General features: G+C 35.6%; 1 protein-coding gene across 3 annotated transcripts in view; it reads right to left on the reverse strand.

Annotated features, from left to right (window-relative positions):
* Tsc22d2 (TSC22 domain family member 2) overlaps nt 1-18720 on the reverse strand; it is a 52353-nt gene that overhangs the window by 13264 nt on the left and 20369 nt on the right. The window contains exon 3 of one of the 3 annotated variants that reach the window (XR_009056276.1): nt 15183-15341. The exons of the other annotated variants lie outside the window; for them this stretch is intronic. The gene's annotated coding sequence lies outside the window, so the exon portion shown is untranslated. The remainder of the gene's footprint in view (nt 1-15182; nt 15342-18720) is intronic. 3 annotated transcript variants of the gene reach the window in all.

Below are 18720 nucleotides of genomic sequence, written 5' to 3' on the forward strand. Positions count from 1 at the left end.
ATGAACTTGCTATATATATGCATACATACACAACACACATACTCTAAGCACAACTTGCTCAGTCCATATGGTGTTTACTTTGAGGTATGTTTTCAAGGCTATTTGGTGACAGATAACCAACTGGTATGCTCTTCCTTGGTGAATACTATATGTCCAGCTCACAGGGGCCTAAAATACAGTTTACCAGTTAATTTTCCCCTGAAAGGAGTCCAAAGAAATAAAATTCTGCAGAACTAATCTCCAGGCAAATGTAAATCTAAATTTCTAGGCTTAAAAGAAAATATAGATAAGTGATTATAGTGCTTGCCCAGTCTATGTGAAGTCCTCAGTTCTATTCCTAGGAAAACACACACACACACACACACACACACACACACACACGCACGCACACGTGTGCACACACACAGAAAGAGGAGTAAATTAAGCTAAGCATTCAAAATTGTATATAACTGCACATAAATTCTACTAATCTAAAACAACTAATGTACTTAACTCAATGATTAGAAAAACTCACGGAAAAATGCTCAAGGGAGAATTTTATTAGTAGTAACCTAAAGTAAGGAATGGGGCAGGAGGTTTGAGACTGTCTCATTCTGCATCCCAGGCTGACTTCAAACTTATGATCCTCTTCCCTCGGTTTTATTAAATTTGGGGATTGCAAGCATGTGCTCCCATGCCTGAATCACAATAAGTGACTTTCATAGCTATAATTTATCTTGAGCAAGTAGACACAAATCTATTACAAGATTTAAGTGTTATTATTATTTTCTCAAATAACTAGAATTAACAAAGGGGAAAAAACTGTGCACAAGGAACTATGAAAAACTGAGGTAAATATTTATGCAAAGACTGGTTTTCTATGAAAATCATGTTCATCAATCTCTCAAAAACTGGGAAATCATCGCCAACTTCAGGTCAAATTCCTGGCCAGTAACTGTTTCAAAGGAGGCAAGGACACATGTGGATTTCATGCACCCAAGTCAGAGTCCTAGTTTAGATATTGTGAAGTACAGTCACAGAAGATACTGTTGATGAGTTCTCTACTTATATGCGTATGTGTCTTTATGTAAAATTGCTTATATTTAAAAAAAATTAAAAGACAAAATGTTCCTTTCCTAACTTAGACCCCTTGCCTAAAGTTAATCATGTAGTGGGTTCAAAAACACTTATTCAGATTATCTTTACGAATGAGAAAGATAAAATTAAGTCTGAAAAATATAGAAAATGTCTTCTATCATTCTATATATAAAGTACTTTAGAAATCTGAAGGACTCTGAGCCCAATAGAAGAACAGAAAAATTCACACTGACAGCTTACACAATATTTAAAAAGGCCTGTCTGGTCCACACAGTGAGATTTTGTCCCTCAAGCAAAACAAATTAAAACACAAAACCCCCAAAACAGAAGTTATGGGCGAAAATAAAATCAATATTTAATAAAAATACAAATTAAAACTATAAAATAGTAACATTTTTCATTCAAACTCTCTACCTAGTTTTTTAATTTATTCACTCTTTGAAGCGGCAATCTTATATCTGAGAATTTGTCTCTCATGCACACACTCACAGAATACCATATTTACAAGGTTACTAATTATAGCATCATTTTATTTAAATTTTTGAGATTTTATTTATTTCTATCTTCTGTGTATGGGTATTTTGTCTGAATATATGTCTGTGCCCCATATCAGTGCAGAACCCATGGAGGCCCTAAGATGGTAACAGATCCCTGGGACTGGAGTTACAGACGTGGGCTGCCATGTGGGTTCTGGGAATCAAACCAAGGTTCTCTGGAAGACAGCAAGTGCTCTTAATCATTGAGCCACCTCTCCAGACACTTCAGCACTGTTTTAACAACATGGCTTCTATCAATGGAAAACTGGATAATCATAGCATGGCGATCTACTTAAAAGAATGACATGCATGTCTAAAAAACCCAACATGAGTTTTTCTCACGGCATAGCCATTCATGTAACTGAACAGTACACATCTCTGGGGTGGGGGTGCCCTTTGTATTTACTGAGGAGGGGACAATGTTCAGAACATCTTTAAAAGTAAAGACACATTGTGTTCACAATATAGCATCACTTGCACAAAGTAATATATTTTGTATCTGCTTTTGTATGTGTGTACAAAGAAATCAAATAAACACAAACTAAGAAGGTGACCGGAAGGTAGGCAAACGGAAAACAGAGATAAAGGGCTAGTTTCACTACATGTTGAAGAATATAGGACAAACACATTCCAATATGACTTAAGAAATTATTTCCCTGTGCAGCATAAACTCAAGGCATGAGCCCATGGCTGCAGGAAAACTAGGGGGAACGAGAAAAGGAGAGAAAAGGAGGAGGTGCTGACCCCGCCGTCTCTAGGAATTATTTCATTCACAAAATAAGGCTTTTCTTTTTTACTTTTCCACTTCAAAAAAAAAAAAAATGTGTGTGTGTGTGTACACACGCCATGACGCCTATATGCCGGTCAGAGGATAACTTGAGAAAGTAGGTTCCCTCCTTCTGTCATGTGGTTCCCAGGGACTGAACTTAGGTTCTTAGGTTTGGCAGCAACACCCTTATCTGCTGAGCCATTGCTACCCTGCTGACTGAAAATCAGGATTTAAAATTTTAGTTATTAGTGTTCTGTGTGAGTGCAGACACACAGTGCTACAGATACACATGGAGGCAGAAGACAACTTCTGAGGATATCTTCCCACTGAGTAGGTTATAAGGGATGGGAAGGGATAGCAAACACTTGTACCCACTGAGCCATCTTGTTGGTCCAGAATACAGCATTTTATTAAATATATGAGACAGAACTTACTGTGATTTGCAAATTTAGGACCTTAGTTTAGGGAGGATCGAACCTGTTTAAGAATACTGTTATTGTTAGCGCTGTCTGTTCAGTCTACCAACTTACACAATGAAAATACAAGAGCTCAACTGTGAAGAAGAGAAAACCAGGACAAACAGTATCTTCCTTCTCTCTACCCCTCTCTATTTCTCTATATATCCATATATGATACTGGGGCGGGGGGTGTATCAGTAAAATTCTGACACAGGAGTTGATTCTGCTCTAGCCCAGTGGGCGGAAGGGCAGAATCAACTCCTACAAATTGTTCTCTGACCTCCACAGGTGTACCATCGCATATGTGTAACCACATACAAAGTAAACAAACTAGCACAACTATTTTTTCTATAAAAATGCCGAAAATACAGTATATGTGAATTTTGCCTGAAAAAATTGAAGATGGATACAAAGTAAAACTTGAGTAGTACTGTATTCAAATCAGTGAAAAAAGCATTAGTATCTTATTACTTGAAGGTAAATAATTTAATTTTACAAGAACACGGGATGTCTCCTCAAGATGAGTGATATTATTCACAGACTTGCTCCCCAACCTCATTTCTTTTCTTTCCACATACAGCTGAGGATGGCTTTGAATTCCCAATCCTCCTGCCTCCACTTCCTAGGTGCTGGGATTACACGGCACACATCATCATGCCAGGTACTAAGCTCGGACTTCCGGCAAGTACTCCACCAACTGCACGACTTTCCAAGCTCTCACTTGCTTCTTATGCCACTAACGTCAGCTAAGATGGATAAGAATCAATTCTATCAAACTATCAAGAAAGACAGTTTCTTCCTTCTGAGTCAGACTAAAACAAAAAAGGGTGTGAGAAAGGGATAGGAGAAAAGTGGCATTTTCACTAATGCTGGAGTGCTTACATTTAAAAAAGGTTTTCTTGAAAGAGATTTCATTTTACTGTTTGCATTGCAGCAAGTAGATAATCAGATTAAATACTACTGAGAAGTGAATGATAGACACCATGGGGCTTAAACCTAAAGAAAAAAGCTGACACCATAGTGCTGAGTACTTAAAATTATTTCCTGGAGATGGGAAAGAGCATATGACTGACAATTGTCCACACTTACTGGTGCCTAGCAGTGAAAAAGGATAGAGGATTAAAAAGGATTTTAAATCTTCCAACAGTCTGTAACATCAGATAAAACTTCAAATAATGGAATTATGCTGAAAAGGAATAGATTAGAGAGCAGTTTCAAACACCCACATTCTAAATTCTAAAAAACTATAGTTTACTGGGATACAAGTTGGCGATCAGCTGGCATCTAAGAATATCAGTAAACCTTAAAAGCAAAAATCAAACAAAACCTATATAGTTCAATATTTATCTTAAAAATTTTTCAATTTCATCGAAGTTGCAAATTTTAATTTAAAAAATGCCACAAGTCTAATAATAAAAATGTTTATATGTCAGAAATATCTAAGAAGTTAAAAAGATTTCAGCTAAGTTAGGAAAGGAAAAAAACCTTTAGAGTCAGGTATTTTAGAGTAGAGAAGAATACTCATTTTGTAGGTTAACAACATTTCTTCCCCCTTAACTAAGTGGAAAAGGTAGCACATTTTCCCATGACTTAAGGTTTGTGAGCAGTTTTTACGGTATAAATCTGTAAAATTAATACAACCCAAGAAAAACCATGGCAGAAAAGAGTGTCTATAGAAACAAAAACACAAATGTTCATTAAGATTTGTGCTCCATTTTAGAAACTATGGGCAGAATAAATTTTCAATCAGTAATGGGGAATAAAAATAATTTTCTGGAAATAGCTATTTCATCCAATAATAACTTGGGAATTCTCAACAATAACAAAAGATTCCTTCTTCTCCCCCCAACCCCCCACAAAAAAACCCAACAATCCTGGCCTACTAATGGAAGCCCTTTGCATTTATTTCAAATGTCTATTTTGTTTTGTGTTTGTAGTAGTGGGTGCCAGGCTAGCTTTGAGCTCTTTTATGTTCAAGCTGAGGTCAAAAGGACAACTTGTGGGCAGTGATTCTCTCCTACTACGTAATTCTGACAACTTGTGGGCAGTGATTCTCTCCTACTACGTAATTCTGGGATATGGAACTCAGGTCATTTGGCTTGGCCTTTACTTAAAAGAAAGAGCCTCTCACCATCCCAGCCTTTAATCTTTAAGTTTACATATTTAATTTTATGTGTATGTGTGTTTTGCTTACATATATGTCTATGTATCACATACATGCAGTGCCCAAGGAGGCTAGAGCAGGGTACCAGATCCCTTGGAGCCAGAGTTAGAGTTGGTTGTAAGCCACCATGTGGGTGCTGGTACTGGAAGCCTAGTCCTCTGGAAGGGTAACCACAGTTCTTTACCAGTGTGCTATCTCTCCAGCCCCAGCCTTGAATTCTCATGGTTCTCCCACTTCCACTTCTAGAGTGCTGGGATTATGGCAACGAACCACCATATGTAGTCCTTATGTTTCTTCCTTACCCCATTTCAAATATCTGTCCAAATTTTAAATTGGAAATCTTTAACTTCATTACCCTCTAGGGTTTCTCAGGGTTTCCTTACTTGAAATTTTTTCCTTGCCTGGCAAGTGCTCTCTTACAAAGCTCTTCTCCAGCACCTTACTCTTTGAGTACTTCTGTGGTAATTCTATTGTTCTTTTTCTTGAACTTAGGCTCAAACTTTCTCTTCTGATGTGGGATTCCCTTCTGTATGCTGTGATTACCACTGATTAATAAAGAAACTGCTTTGGACCTATAACAAGGCAGAACTTAGCTAGGTGGGGAAAATTAAACTGAATGCTGGGAGAAAGAAGGGCAGAGTCAAGAGAAGCCATTGAGCCATGGCCAGAGACAAATATGCTGAAACATTGCCGGTAGGCCACAAGCCTTGTGGTAAAATATAAAATAATGGAGATGGGTTAATTCTAGATGTAAGAGCTAGCTAACAATATGCTTAAGTAACTGGCCAAGCAGTGATTTAATTAATACAATTTCTGTGTGGTTACTTTGGGAGTCTGGGCAGCTGGGAAACAAACAAGTGGCACAACACTCCTCTATAAAGACGCCTCTAACCTTAACAGTTAGTATACTTGAATCCTGTGTCATTTGCTATGCTGGTTCTAAGGCCTCTTTCTCTATGCATAAAATTTTACAACACTTCCCAAACTGTTTTCTACATAACTTTCTTTATAGTAATTCTTCCTAGACAGTGGACATTGACAATGCTACCATTTTATATATAAAACAAATGAATGTAAAAATAGCTCTTACTCTCATTCCTCATTTTTAATTTGAAGATAAATACTTGACATGTTCTTTTAAAAACTGTGTTTTCTTTTTATAAACATGCATAAAAAACACTCATACACACAATATCAAAATAAGTAAATCTTAAAAGGGGGGCTGGAGAGATGGCTCAGTGGTTAAAAGCACTTGCCGCTCTTGCAGAGGACCCAGGTTTGATTCCCAGCATCCACATGGCAGCTCACAACTGTCTGTAACTCTGGTCCCAGGGGAGTCAATGTCTTCTGATCTCCATAGTCAACAGGCCTGCATGTGGTGCACATACAGACATGAAGGCAAAACATCCATACATATAACAAGTAAATACAAAATACATATAAAGTATATATACATATATAAAGCATATTTATATACAAATTATATATGTATATATACATATGTATATATTTTATTATATATAAACACACACACATATATATGTTTTAAAAAATTACATTGACTTGCTTATTCTGTGCCTGTGTGGAGAGCACAAGGTGCACGATCAAGGTGAAAACACAACTTTCAGGAGTCAGTTTTCTCTTTCTACAACAAAGGTCCAGGGATCTAGTTCAGACTTGTCAATAAGTACTTTTACAAACCACTAAGCCATCTAGGCAGTCCTATCTTATGTTCTTACAGTCAAGTATCTAATATATAAATTTAGAAAAACCAAATCCACTAAAATAACAAGTTATAAATCCTGAACAAACTTCACTTCTTATTTTCTATAAAGCCTCACCCCAGCATTTATATCTTTCTAGATCACACATACTCTGTCTTTTCTATACCAAGGATGCCAATGAACACTGGCTAGAAGAAAAGTTTGGCAGCATTCGATGGTAGCAGGATTATTAGATATGGAATTAGTAAATAGAGTGTAACTTGACTTCATTCACATCAAGCCATTTATCCCTTGGCAAATATATATATTCTCTTATCAGATATATATTCCTTCATCAAATGGTTTCAGAGTTTTATGAAATAGTATAACCATGTAAATATTGTTTCTTTCCCTCTCTGTATAGGAATTGGTAATTGAATGGTAGAAAAAAAGTTAAAGAAGAGAGAAGTAGATAGCAGGATATTACAAGTAAGAAACAGTGCTGTGTATTTCAGATTAAAGAGTTTTCACAACTGAAGCAGTGAGACTATGAGAGATCAAACAGATAAAAAGGGAAAGGGACTCAAGTGTGAAGAGAAATAAAGGATGACAAGGCCTAAGACAATCAAAAATTGGACAATGGTAGTGTGTCATGATAAAGGCAACTGGATTTGTAGGTAAGGTAGGGAAGGGGGTAATCTAGGTTTCATCTGAAATGTGGATCCTGGAAGAGAGATACAGAAAGAAGATTAGGTATATAGAACTCCAGAGGAGCCTCAGGTCGAGAGCTCTAGGTCTGAGAGCTTTAAGAACATGGTAGTTAGCTCAACCTGTGGGAGAAAATGAGCAAGCTTAAAGTTAAGATAAAATGGCAAATACACTGTAGAAGACATAAAAAGTTATGAAATAAGATGGGCATGGGAAAGCAAATATAGTTCTTAGGAATACTACTTATTCAATAGCTTCAAACTATCTCCTCTTTCTCAAGAACCTAACATGCTGTTTCTTTCAGCTAAACAGCCATTTCTGAATAAATCCCCTCAATCCTATTTTTACAACCAGGCTTGACCAAAATGAAAATGAGACTATTCCTTTGTAAACTAAACTACAATTTAAGTAATAGTGAAGAGTACATAATTCTTATCTATTATAAAGTTATTATTTTCATTTATGCCCACTTCTTGACAGAAAAGAGGTATTTAAGGCCACTTTCTACAAAAACCCTAACTCTATAGACAATACATAAAATATAACGAATACACAACTAAAACATTTGTTCTTAGGTTACTCAGTTTTCCTTACTACTTTATGTCTCTTCATTCTTCATAATCTACTCACAAAGTCCAGGGCAGTAATAAATAAATAAAATGAAGGCTGTCAAGGGATTGTTTCAACTGGGTTAAACCGAGAATAAGAGAATACCTTGAGGTTTCTGAATATGTAATTGCTTGATTCTTGTTTGAACTAAAAGGGCAACATCAAACCCAGTGACTATTCCCTAAGGAAATGAACAGTATTCATTACTGGGGGAAAGTATCTGCTCTCTGTTTTGCTTAGGATTTCTTCATGTAGCCCTTCAAACTTGCAAACCTACCTTCTGCCTTGGAGTGTGATGATATCTGGTATGTAACGACACACTGTGCTCTTTATTTGGCTTTTAATAAACCAATCAATGTTTTACAATTGAGATGTTTAAAAATTACATAGACTTAACCCTGAGCAGACAAACACCTTTAACAAAATTAAAGATAGCACAGTTTAGGCCATCATTTCACTACTACTAAAGTTCCCTTTGCCCTTTATTTCATTGTAGGGTAGCCATTATGAGAATGGAGGTAAAACAGCTTATCTATCCTCTGTTGTCTAAGTACAACATTGAATTCACAAAGAATATTTGTTTTCAAGAGCACAGACTTTTGAGTTAGAAAAGTTTTTATTTTGTTTAAGGTAGAATCTTGCTACATAACCTAGATTAACTTCAAACTCAGGATCCTCCTGTCTCAGACTCCAGTTGTTTTTAAATCTAAATTCTACCCACTCACTAGAGGGGTAGACTTTAGGGAGTTAACACACCATGATCAATCACATTTGTAAAGTGGGATCACAGCTGTACTGTTTTAAAGACAGCCTGTCAAGGGGACTTATTAAAAACCCACATATTTCAATTAGTTCCTTCCACTGTTTCAAACACTTACTTTGTAAGGACAAGTTCAAGAAAACCATCATATATGGGCTGCCCATGCATGCTTCAGCATTGCCTGGGCATAAATCTAATTCAAAATTCAGTCATCTATTAAGATTTCAAATATATTTCAAAAATATACAGTAGTAAAATTAACTTGAGGTTGAAATTTATATTAAGGCTTATCAAACAGTATTTATGTAGACTAAAATATGTAGATTGTTGGGAGTTTCACTGCATAAAATACAACTATTGTGGGAAAAAATCACCAATGGCCACTGAAATATATCAGAATCAATTCAACATAAAGTTTGCAAAAAGTGTAACTAAAAAATAGCCTAGGCCTTTCTTTCAGTGTTACATGAAATACCAACAATAAATTACTAAAAGAAAAAAAAATCCAGCAACACTGGAATTCAGTGCTACTAGTCATTTACCGCTTTTGACTGGCATAGCCAAGAGTCTGGTGCAGAACAACAAAGGCAAGTGAAAAATAGCACTAGAAGATAGAAAGGCTTTCAAGCTCTTTTTGTTCCATTCAAGAAGAATTGTACTCAAAGTAGAACTTGGTCAGCTTTTAACTACTAACAGTTTCTCAGTTAATGCTAGATCCATGTTTCTGAAATGATAAGGAGGTATTGTAGATAACAGTAAAATTTAGACATATCACATAGCAGAATTTCATTAATAGCTGTTCACATCAGCTTATGTAAAATGTTTAAAAACTTTTTATTATTACTTTATTTTTGTGTGGGGTGTCTGTATGGAATTCAGAAGACAAATCTAGATTTGATTGGTTCTCTCTTTCTGCCATGTGGATCCCAAGAACTAAACTCAGAATGTCAAATGTGATGGTAGGTGTCTTTATCCACTCGACCATCCTACTGGGCCTTAGTTTGGTGTAAATGATGAATTCTGCATTTTCATCAAGATCTCAAGTTTGTTATATTAATTCAGATCAAAGAGGTGGTAAGTCATCTGAGAGGGAGCCTTTCCTTCAGGCCTTTATTAGCGACCTCTGTCTTGTCGATAGTCTTTACTTCTGATTCTTCAAAAGCCAATCTTGTTTGTTGTCTCTATCAAATGTTCCCTCTTAAATTAAACCTTAACAGCAGGAACTATGTAATATCTCAGGGGTATTCTTATTACATATGCTGCATATGACTAACACTCAACATATTTCTCAAAGAAAATGATGAAGCACAGCTTGTAATATTTAATATATTATCTAATCATATTTGTGAAGTTCAGTTTGAGCTGGCACTATGCTGAAGTTGCCAGGATAAAGATGTAAGAAACTAGTCAGCTATTCAAACTCCTAGAATGACTCAAAGAATCTCAGAGGACAGTTAAAAACAGGCAGATCTCAGGGAGCTTCTCTTCCTACTAAAGTTAGTACAAGTCAAGTCAATGACTGTAGTTCTCCATACTCTTTTTGGTTGTGAGCCTGACCTTTAACAGCATATCCTTTAAAAATGTTCTCTCTCACCAGCCTGGTCTACAAGAGCTAGTTCCAGGACAGGCTCCAAAACCACAGAGAAACCCTGTCTCAAAAAAGCAAAAAAAAAAAAAAAAAAAAAAAAAAAAATTCTCTCCTCTCTCTCTCTCCCCCCCCTCACCTCCCCCCCCCTCATACAATATTCTGTCTGTGTGTATGTCTGCAAGCCAAAGAGGGCACCAGACCCCATTACAGATGGTTGTGAGCCACCATGTGGTTGCTGGGAATTGAACTCAGGACCTTTGGAAGAGCAGGCAATGCTATTAACCTCTGAGCCATCTCTCCAGCCCTGAAAATGTTCTTTACATTTGGTTTTATTCATTGAGAAAAGGATAGCAGTTTCTATGTGCTAGAGGCAACTGCATGAGTGAAGTATATGCCAGTGAAATTCAGCATTTCAAGGAAAACAAGACTGACTTTCAAAACTCCTAATCTTTCAGCTAAAATTTTGACAAAGACTTTTCACATTACAATCAGATTCAGAGATCAATCTAGTGAAAACGAGTTGCATCATCATATTTCATAAATGCCCATCCATGAGTTCTCTCAACTGACCAATTCTTTTGATAATTCAACCAGAAATGAGTCTAAGAAGAAGTGAAAGAAACCAAAGGTTATTCTGAGGTGAGCAGAGCAAGGACAAAGATCTGAAGATTTAGTTAGATGAGATAAAGATGGTTCATAATGCCTTTAAAGATGTCTTGTAAACAAGACATGAGATTTGGGAGCATGAAGAAATTCCAACCCTTTATTCCTTTTTCATTAGTGGATCTAGGCACATATAGCCTACGAAGTCCCTGAAACCATCAACACAATCAACAGTTAAAGAGAAGATTTGTGATTTCTATTAAGCAACACCTCCTCACCATTTCAGACTTATGTTTATGTTAGTACGAACTTAAAGAATCATGAATTAAAGCCTATATTTATAAAACAGCTAAACAGACAATGTATCCTCTTCAGTATTTTGCATACAATTTGAAGTGCAGCTAATATTCTCAAATACGCTATGTGGTAGTAATCATCTTTTTGGTATCATCAATGTGATGCTGGTTTTGCATCCATGCAAAACTTAGGCACTTTGGGGCCATGGAAACTTCCACTGATATCCAAAGGAAGGACTTGAAAGCCAGACAATGTGTGGCAAGATTACAATCCCCATGGTAAGCCCTTGAAAGGACAATTAGGTGAAGCTGTGAGAGTCATCTTTAAGATGACACAGGGACTCCAGAAAGTCAGAGATGACAAAAACATGGGCTATTTGCCAAGAAATCACAGAACAGAGCCAGCCTAGTAGAGAGGTCATAAAGAAGGTGAGGCATAAATATATTCTAAAGAAACCCCAATAGTTTAAAGATAAGAGTTTCATATTTTGGTTAGATTACAAGTTGTTTATACACTTTTAATCATGACATTGAACAAAATTTGTCTTTGATCTGCAAATGTTCAATTTAACTGAAAAGTTAACAAACACAATTTCAACTTGAACTTGTTCTAAGCAGCATCATTTTGGATTAACTATCTTCCCTCTCTCTATTTATTATTGTGGTGCTGCAGACTGAACCAAAAACTTTGTACATTTTATGCAATTAATATACCATCAACCTTTATCAATGGCTGTTATGTTTTGAGACAGGGTTTCATTGTCAAATCCTTGAACTCTTTAACCCTCCTGCCTCTACTTTGTTAGTGCAAGGATTGGAGGTGTGTATCACCACGCCTGGCTTTCTTCAGACACACAGAACTTTAAAATGTTTAATAGTTCTCTATATTTAAAATACAGACAAGAGGTTATAAAAGGTTTGGAGTTCAAAGAGATATAAAATCAAAACCAAGATGATTTTCAAAGCACACACAAGGGTTAAAGGTTTATGTACATAAAAGAAATTCTGTTTTATAAATGTTTAAAAAGTACAAATAAGAGGTTTTTCAATAGATTTTTTACAACAAAGTAAAAAATTCACAAAGTGAGAAATTCTTTTGAAGCATTTAGTAGTTTTACTAGATTTGCCACTATCCTAGGAAACAAGTGCAATTGGAGCTTTTAAAACACAGCCTTAGTGTTTGCTATTTATAAGATTTGATTATTGAAGGGTGAATTTCTTTTTTTTTTTCCTTTGAGACAGGGCTTCTCTGTCTAAACTCTGGCTATCCTGGGGACTCATTGTCTAGACCAGGCTGGCCTCAAACCCACAGCTTGCCTATGTCCTCCAAGTACTGGCATTAACGGTGTGTGACACTACCGCCTGGCAAGGGTGACTTTCTGAGTAATTTCACTTAATGGTATTCTAACAGGTACTAAGACTTTAATGTTTCACATTTTTTTTATTGATTCAGTCTTTTTTTGTTTCACATATTTTTTTAATTTAGCGTGAAGGTACCATGGTGTGCACAAAGGACAATTTGTGGCAGTTGTTTCTCTTCTGCCAATTGAACTCGGGCCACTGGGCATGGTGTCAAGCACCTTTGTCCACTAAACCACCTTGCAGGCTCAAGACTTTCTTTTTTTAAAGAATAATACACATTTATTTTCTTAAGACCATAAACATTAAACTTGAACAGAATGTTTTCTAATGCAAAAATAATTTTAGACACTATACAACTTACAACATGTATTAAACTTTATAGTTTAAATGATGATTTTGTAATAGAGAACTGCACTCAAGCTCAAAGTGAATTAAGTTTATGTATTTATGTCTTTGGATAATATAAACTTATCTGCTAAGTTATCTAGGGTAACTCTCCATGTAAGCATACTGACACTGAATAAGAACCTATACATATTCTAGTAAGAGCTAAACTTGACTCCTAGTGCTACCATTTAATGGTATATGATAGATTATTCCATCTCCCTATGCTTCAATTTTCTTCTCTGCAAAACAAGAAAATGTGATAGGCATAGTCATGCATACCTTTAATAATAGCATCCTGGAGGCAGAAAGGAGGAGAGTCTTTATGAGTTCAAGACTACCCTGTCTACACACCAAGTTCTAGGAGAGTAAAAGCTATACAGTGAGAACTGCCTTGAACCAAACCTTAAAACAAAACAGCAAAAATCCCCATCAGGGGTACTGATAGATGGTATCTATATAACTATGACTTAGAAAAATTACATGCGATAATGTGCCAAGAACACTGAGTACAGTGCCTAACAGTAACAAAAGCACACTAGTTTGTAGAGCAATCCAATCAACACTTGAGCAAGGACTGACAGCATGGGATCCCCACAGGGTTTCTGTGTCTTCCTGGCTGTCCTGGAACTCGCTCTGTAAAACAGGCTGGCCTTGAACTCACAGAGATTCACCTGCCTCTGCCTCTCAAATCAAGTACTGGGATTAAAGGCATGTGCCACCAAATCCAGCAGTATGAGATTTTTTTAAACTAAAGCACCTAGTTTGTTTGCTTGTTATTTTTCAAAGAGGGTCTTACTATGTGGTCCCAACTGTCCTGGAACTTGCTATATTAGACCAGGATGACCTCAACTTGGCTCCAGAACGCTAGAATTAAAGGCATGAGCCACCAAGCTTGGCCAAAACTTTCATTATTGATACTATTCTTGAAGATCTGACAATTGCTCTTAACTTTTTATATAACACTGCCAACATAATTCTACCTCAAATTCCTCAATTCACAATTTTTGGAAGCTTTTAATTATTAAATAAACATTAGAGAAATTAGACATTTTTTGATTGAGTTATGCAGATTTGTTATAGGAAAATGAACAGGAAGTATATAAAATAATAAAAAAGAACTTGCTGGTTTATTTCTTTCCAGACCCACAATTACTACTTTTGAAGGAATTTAAGTTTATAGAGAAGTTACAGAAAACCACACTAGAAACAGCAGAAGACAGAGTAGGTATGAATATGGATAAGAAGATATAGACAAAGAACTGTCTGCCTGAGGACAAAGCTGAGACAGCTACAGTGGCTCGGGTGCTATCAACCTACACCCTGTAGTTTTCTTAAAAAGGAACTCCCGGTAGTTTTTGACAGCTTTGTAGTATCTGTGTAACATACTTTAATAAGAACATTAATCCTATAATGATGCAATTATGGACATATAACTTAGCCCATACTTTTCTCATTTTCAAAATATAAATTTCAGACGAAAAATTTTAAGATCGTATCCTGAATTAAACTTACTGAGAGCCCACTTGATCAAAATACAGCTCTATAAAACAAATCAAAGAAGGTAAATAAAACAAATTGTTTTTCTAAGCAGAAAATTTTGAAAGAAATTAATTTTCAAGATATACAAAAATATATACTGATATCTAATATACTGCTTTTATATGACACTGTCATTTTAAGTATTCTCAACATAAAAACTAGGAAACATCTGGCTGTGTTTAGAAACAAAGATGGCCTTTATGAAGAAAGTAAAATCCTCCAAAAAAATAAATTAATTTAAACAATATTTTATTAAAAATGGATATTTTTTTTTTAAGAAAAGAATTACAAGTATTTCCTGGAAAAATAGCTGCAAAGTATTTTGGGCTTTTCACTACACTGTAAGCATCTATAACAGATGCAACAGAAATATTTTAATGTTACTATCATACAGGATTTCACTTTCTTTTTTAAACTGATGTATTTATTAATTACTAATATAGAAACAGGGTCTTGCGCTTTGTAAGACTTTGAAATGATTACATAATCCAAGTATTTAAAATTCTAAGTTTCAACTTATATTTTATACTGTTAATTATACAACGTGCTCATTTTGTTCATATAGTCATCTCAATACAATAACATCAGGTATAGTACATAAAATCTAATCCATTAAGTCTTACCAATTTATGACCTGATGAGACACTCTTGTGGACAACATTCAGTCCTTAGAAGCTAGAATAACCCTCCAACCATTTGAGGGCATCACAACTTTTAAACTTTCGGCTTTCGATCATTATTATGTCACATTCCTCCTCCGATGCTGAATTCTAAAAAAAATTCTAGCAAAGAGTTTAAGTAAATAAGTGCTTTAATCAAATAGCCTTTAAAATCGTTTATAGCAAAGGTTTATGTTTTACCATGATTACACAACTGATATTTTTAGATGTAAAATAATTTGAAATATTTGATTTGGATTCTTAAAACTTAAAATTCCAACATGGACTTTTAGGCCACCAGAATATCTGCCAGTGAAGAGTCAAACAGTAATGGAACCAATTAAAAGTTCAAGATCATGACCCAGAAATTCTGATTTAACACCATGCAACCTGATATAGACACTTTTAACCCTACAGAATGACACTGAAATACTACTCTCTGGTCCATGTGTGTCTCTAAACTCTAGCACAGCTGGCAGGGCCACAAAACTGCATGGATCACTTCAGTGCTTATAACAGCATTCCACTTTTATTCTGACATCTGTCTGTCTATACTCGTCTCAATTATTAAAGTAGACATGTTGCTAAGAACAAACTTTATCACATGCTTTAGGTACAGAAGTAGTATATCCTGAATGATTCAGCAGTAGTCCTGGATATCATCTTGGTAAGGATGTCAAAGAAAACTGGGGAAAGACTTAAAAATTGTCAAAACCGCTTTGTTATAAGTTATCTTCTTAAATTCTAATAATTATTATTTTTTTTTGCCAGAAAGTTTCCTACTGGGCATCTATTTCAATCCGTGAAGAATGACATCTTTACAAAATGTGTCTGATAATGCTATTTTTATTTTTAGTTGCAAGTGAGCCACAGCAAAGGCCAACAACTGTGGATAGTTTTTACCTAAATTAACATTCTAAATAAAATGATTTAATGGGTGGGGGGGGGGTAAAGAGGAGGGAGAAGGAAAGAGATCCAATATTGAGGAAGATCAGTATGTTCAAGACTCCAGACAGTCTTGGAGGAAAATGCAGCTATCTTAGGGCATCTGGCCTACATGTATGAGGTGCATTATGCTGACACAGATTCTACCTTTGAAAGGAACTTTTTTTTATCATACAAGGTTATTTACAAATAGAATCTTTCCAAATGTAATCTCACAAAACATTTGACATCATTAAAATTATATGAATTGGATTTTTCCCCCCAAAGCACAAGCTTATATGAAATCACCTGGTGAAGGCAAAAATCCATATTTATCCAAAGCTGTGATCACCAAAATGTCTCTGAAAATTTTTATAGTTATAATTCTAGCAATCAAAATACTCACTGAATATTTTTTAAAAATCTAATTTTGATGATTTATTCTGTTACTGGAAAAATCCCACAAAAAGATAACATATGTAGTACTATTTAATGAACTAAATGCTTCCTGAAGTGTATATTGATAGGACTTGTAATTTGCTTGTCTGGAAGGCTTAGATTAACTGTCAATTTGATGAGCAGACAATGCTTGACTCTTTGTTAAAGGGCTGGCTTACGTCACAGCTAACGCCTGGGAAGCCTTTGAAAGATACAACTGAATTAGCCACATATACAGGAAATTCTGATTTTTATTTGATAAGCTTATAGAAAAAAATATACATATATTATGAAAACACAGTAATTTCAGTTTAAAAAGTATGTTTAAGAAATATAAAACTTCTATTTCAATGTGTTCCTTGGGCACACATTTAAAAAAATTAGTTGTTATATAGGACAGGGCCATATCTGAAAAGTTTTATTCTAAAATGAATCTAGGTAGCTGAAGTATTTTATAGATTAATCAGATAAGCTTTGAAATGCTAAAATTAGAAATTCCTTCTATGAGTACCTAGAAAGCTTTGTCAATCATAATCTAACAATATCTTATTGTTAGGAATAAAAATCCCACTTAACTGATAATGTGCTCTTGTAAGATTTTAGTAAAGAACTAAATATACGCTTGCTATCACTTAGTTCACCTTTATGGAAAAAGCAACAAAACAGAACAAAATATGAGCAGGAGGGCAAGGATGAATGACTTAAAAGTTTCCAAGTATTAATTTGAAAAGTGATAGACCTGAATAACAAGCCTTTAAGATTTCCCCAAATAACTTTCCAGGGGAAATTCCTTGAAATACTTGGGGTTAAACCCAGAATTTTGAGCTGGTGAATGCACTACCACTGAAAGCTGGACCCCCAGCCTGCTGTTTGCTATTTGAACACATATCTCTGGAGTCATACACACCTCCATTTTTCAAGTATAAACCACATCTCTTTTAAAATATTCTAAAATTTCTGTAAGATTACCCATGTAGGTACATAATTTCACTGCTGTTCAAAAAAGTTGTCTACACTTTTACACATAGCTACTCCTTATGTTATGTATTAGAAATATGAACTTAGAAATATATAAGATAAACAACTAGCAGAAATATTCCTGACAGAATAAAAATATGGGAAGACCATATGTTCCCAGAAATTAACACAGAAACTACAACTGGTCTAATGTATTATAATACAACCAAAAAACTCCTATGTGGTGGTACATTTTTTATTTTGTGTGCACATGTACGTGTGTGTTCAAGTGAATGTGTGTAGGAGTGGGTATGGAGACCGGAAATCTACATCAAGTGTCTTCCTCACTTATATCTCCACCTTACAGTCTGAAATAAGTCCTTCTCATTGGCTGACCATTATGCCCCAGGGATCCTCTCCAGTGCTGGTTTAACAGACATGTGTTTCTATTCCCGGCTCCTCCCACACCTCTTCAAAATGTGCATACTGGGAATCAAATGAAGGTCTCAGCTTGTGTGGCAAGCACTTTACCCACTGAGTCATTTTCCTCGCTCATCCTCCTTTCTCCTTCTTTTTCAGTGCTGAGGCTTGGGGCCAGGGCCTCACATACACTATATACAAACTCAGCATTACCACTAAGCCACATTCCTCGGCTCTATGTAAATTTATAAATTTAGAAAGGATATTAAAGAAAATTTTAAAAATTAATTTGGAGGTGGAAGACAAGATGGAGTAACAAAGTAAATGGAGGCCAGTTGTATACGTCTCAAGTATATGCAATAAAAAAAACTACATACTTTCTAACAGGAAACTATATATTTTACTCTTGGGTTACTGATTTTCTTTGAGACAAGGTTCCTCTGTGTAGCTCTGGCTACCCTAGAAGTTGTTATATAGATCAGGCTGGCCTCAAACACAGAGAGAACTACCTGCCTCTGCCTCCTGAGTGCTGTTACTAAAAGCCTGTGCTCCCATGCCTGAAACAGTACACTATGGACAGTAACTATGGGCAGTGACAGTCATGTTTCCCGCACATATATGTTAACATACTGAGGACACCACCATTTCTGGTCCAGAATTTAAAAAGCCAGGGGAAAAAGTACTATCTTCCAAATCTTTCTTTTAGTTTGAGCAAGTCCAATAATGAATCTTCAAATTCTGAAGAGGTAAACTGTCTTAACAT

The sequence above is a fragment of the Chionomys nivalis genome, chromosome 24 (genome assembly GCF_950005125.1).
Source record: "Chionomys nivalis chromosome 24, mChiNiv1.1, whole genome shotgun sequence".
Taxonomy (NCBI): Eukaryota; Metazoa; Chordata; class Mammalia; order Rodentia; family Cricetidae; genus Chionomys; species Chionomys nivalis.